Here is a 3,966-nt window from a genome sequence, read left to right on the forward strand (position 1 = left end):
GAGGCAGGAGGAGATGCGAGCCTGAAGGGAGGGGGAGAGGACAGGGGCAGAGATGTAGATCTGCGTGTCATCTGCGTAGAGATGGTAGTCAAGGCCGTGAGAGCGGATGAGTTCACCGAGGGAGTGAGTGTAAATGGAGAACAGAAGAGGGCCAAGAACTGACCCTTGAGGAACTCCAACAGTTAAAGGATGGGAGGGGGAGGAGGCTCCAGCGAAGGAGACCGAGAATGACCGGCCAGAGAGGTAAGAGGAGAACCAGGAGAGGACAGAGTCCGTGAAGCCAAGGTGAGATAAGGTATGGAGGAGGAGGGGATGGTTGACAGTGTCAAAGGCAGCAGAGAGGTCAAGGAGGATTAGAATGGAGTAGGAGCCATTGGATTTGGCAAGAAGGAGGTCACGGATGACCTTAGAGAGAGCAGTCTCGGTAGAGTGGAGGGGACGGAAGCCAGATTGGAGGAGGTCTAGGAGAGAATGGGAGTTAAGGAATTGCAGCAGGGATTGTAGACGACTCGTTCTAGGATTTTGGAAAGGAAGGGTAGTAGGGAGATAGGACGATAACTGGAGGGGAAGTGGGGTCAAGAGCGGGTTTTTTTAGGATGGGGGAGACGTGGGCATGTTTGAAGGCAGAGGAGAAGAAGCCATTGGAGAGTGAGTGGTTAAAGATAGAAGTTAAGGAGGGGAGGAGGGAAATAAATATTCCCGGATGGTGTCTCACAAATCGTTGCAAACTACAAGGTCTCAACGGTGCCGGATATAGGGCGGTAGGAGAGAGAGTGGACGTGATCAAGTGAACCTGCTCTCCTGTGGACTGGCAAGGTAGACATGAGGCAGAGGCAGGAAGCAATAAATTCGTCCCTGGGTGGGCTTGAACCACCAACCTTTCGGTTAACAGCCGAACGCGCTAACCGATTGCGCCACAGAGACACGCGTTGTTAGGCCTTCGCTCCGTCTGATTTCGGAGACTTGATCTCCACCTTGCTTTCTTTTCCCAGCCTAGACTTGCTAAAAGGCAGACAGGACACCGCAGATGCTCGCTTTTTATTGTTTATTGTCGTCAGATTTTGAATTTGATCAGGTCACCCCTTAATCGAGTCTACCCCCGACCCTGGTCATCACCCCTTTTATTAACACGACTATATTGTATCATACTGTATCATGTTGCTATATTAGCACCACTGTATTGTATCATATTGTATCATGTTGCTATATTACCGATTTCGTTTATTACTGTTTATTGTTGTCAGTGCTGCCACCCACCTCTCTGGCCTCGCCATGTCCCTCCTCCCCCCCTCCCCCCTCCCGCCCCTTCCTATCCTCCCCTTCCCCTTCCCCTCTCTCGCTCAGCTCTTTCCCGCTCTCTCCTCTGTCTCCTCCCCCCCCCTCTCTCCCGCCCTAGAACCCCACTTTACCAGCGCTACCCCTCTTCCCCCTCCCCCTACTCTTCCCCCCACCAAACCCCCTCTTCACCCCCTCCCCCCTTCTCTCTTCCCCACCTGTGCCCCATCCCAGTCCTCTTGTCCCACCGCCACCCCTCATCCCCCTCTCCCCGTCCAGGGCCCCGCCACCTCCTTCCCATCCAAACCCTCCCCTCCCCCCGCCCTTCCCCCCCTCCTCCCCTTGCACCCACAGCTACTTTCAAGTGTGGCCTCTGGAACCCCCGCTCTATTACAGGCAAGCTACCTTTCATCCATGACCTTTTCCTCTCCCGCTCTCTCCTCCTCCTCGCCCTTTCGGAAACGTGGCTCTCTCCCGAAGACACGGTCTCCGCCGCCGCTCTCTCCGGCGGAGGCCTCTCCTTCTCCCACTCCCTCTCCTTCCCCTCCTTCGAAGCCCATATCATTCGCCTCTACCACCCACTCCAGTTACTTGTCGCCATCATCTACCGCCCTCCCGGTCCCACCTCCGACTTCTTCGACCACCTTGACCCCTTTCTCACCTTCCTCCTCTCCTTCTCTCTGCCCACTCTGATCCTCGGAGACTTCAACATCCATACGGATGTACCCGACGACTCCTCTGCCGCCCGCCTGCTATCCCTCCTCGACTCTGCCGACCTCCTCCTCCACCATACCGCACCCACTCACCGACTCGGTCACACCCTCGATCTTGTCATCTCCTACCGCTGCACTATCTCCTCACTCACCAACTCTGAAATCCCTCTCTCGGACCATAACCTTCTCACCTGCCTCATCTCTCACACTCCCTCCCCCTGCAAATCTTCGCTACTGCCCCACAGAGACCTCCGCTCTCTCGATCCCATCCGTCTTTCCAATAGCATCTCGCCTCACCTTGCCGCCCTGTCCTCTCTTCCCACTCTCGACGATCAGGTCTCCGCTCTCAACTCCACCCTCTCTACTCATCTCGACTCTCTCGCCCCCCTTTCCCTCCGCCGCTCTCGCGCCACTAACCCACAGCCCTGGATCACCTCCTCCGTCCGCCTCCTACGCTCCTATGCTCGAGCTGCTGAGCGCTGCTGGCGAAAGTCCAAGCACCAAGCCGACCTCACACACTTCAAATTTATCCTTTCCTGCCTTAACTCTGCCCTCTCCTCCGCCAGGCAAAGCTTCTTCTCCTCCCTCATCGACACCCATGCCCGTCACCCCCGCCGATTGTTCCGGACCTTTAACTCTCTCCTTAGGCCCCCTGTTCCTCCCCCTCCCCCATCTCTCACCCCTAATGATCTGGCCACCTATTTCCTCACGAAAATCAACACGATCAGGTCTGAGCTCCCCAAAGTCACCCCTCCGCCTCTCCCCTCCCCCCAACAACCCCCTCCCCTACCTTCCCATCCTTCCCTGCAGTATCCTCAGAGGAGATCTCCTCCCTCCTCGCAAGTGCCACCCCCTCCACCTGCGCCTCGGACCCCATTCCCTCTCACCTTCTTAAAACCATCGCCCCTGCCCTCCTCCCTTCCTTAACTTCTATTTTTAACCACTCAATCTCCAAGGGCTCCTTCCCCTCTGCCTTCAAACACGCCCACGTCTCCCCCATCCTAAAAAAACCCGCTCTTGACCCCACTTCCCCCTCCAGTTATCGTCCTATCTCCCTACTACCCTTCCTTTCCAAAATCTTAGAACGAGTCGTCTACAATCGATGCCTAGAATTCCTTAACTCCCATTCTCTCCTAGACCCCCTCCAATCTGGCTTCCGTCCCCTCCACTCTACCGAGACTGCTCTCTCTAAGGTCACCCGTGACCTCCTTCTTGCCAAATCCAATGGCTCCTACTCCATTCTGATCCTCCTTGACCTCTCTGCTGCCTTTGACACTGTCGACCATCCCCTCCTCCTCCGTACCTTATCTCACCTTGGCTTCACGGACTCTGTCCTCTCCCGGTTCTCCTCTTACCTCTCTGGCCGATCATTCTCGGTCTCCTACGCTGGAGCCTCCTCCCCCTCCCATCCTTTAACTGTTGGAGTTCCTCAAGGGTCAGTTCTTGGCCCTCTTCTGTTCTCCATTTACACTCACTCCCTCGGTGAACTCATCCGCTCTCACGGCCTTGACTACCATCTCTACGCAGATGACGCGCAGATCTACATCTCCGCCCCTGTCCTCTCCCCCTCCCTTCAGGCTCACATCTCCTCCTGCCTCCGGGACGTCTCCACCTGGATGTCGGCCCGCCACCTAAAACTCAACATGAGCGAGACTGAGCTCCTCATCTTCCCTCCCAAGCCCGGTCCCCTCCCAGACTTCTCCATCACCGTGGATGGCACGACCATCCTTCCCGTCCCGCAGGCCCGCAATCTCGGTGTCATCCTTGACTCGTCCCTCTCGTTCACCCCACACATCCTATCCGTTACCGAGACCTGCCGGTTTCACCTCTACGATATCGCCGAGATCCGCCCTTTCCTCTCCACCCAAATGGCTACCTTACTATTACGGGCTCTCGTTATATCCCGGCTAGACTACTGTGTCAGCCTTCTCTCTGACCTCCCTTCCTCCTCTCTCGCCCCGCTCCGGTCTATTCTTCA

General features: G+C 56.3%; 1 non-coding gene across 1 annotated transcript; it reads right to left on the reverse strand.

The window, feature by feature from the left end:
• Positions 1-850: 850 nt before the first annotated feature.
• Positions 851-924, reverse strand: TRNAN-GUU. The gene has a single exon. It is a non-coding gene; the product is annotated as a tRNA-Asn (tRNA).
• Positions 925-3,966: the final 3,042 nt, after the last annotated feature.

This window comes from Ornithorhynchus anatinus, chromosome 12, assembly GCF_004115215.2.
Source record: "Ornithorhynchus anatinus isolate Pmale09 chromosome 12, mOrnAna1.pri.v4, whole genome shotgun sequence".
Lineage (NCBI taxonomy): Eukaryota > Metazoa > Chordata > Mammalia > Monotremata > Ornithorhynchidae > Ornithorhynchus > Ornithorhynchus anatinus.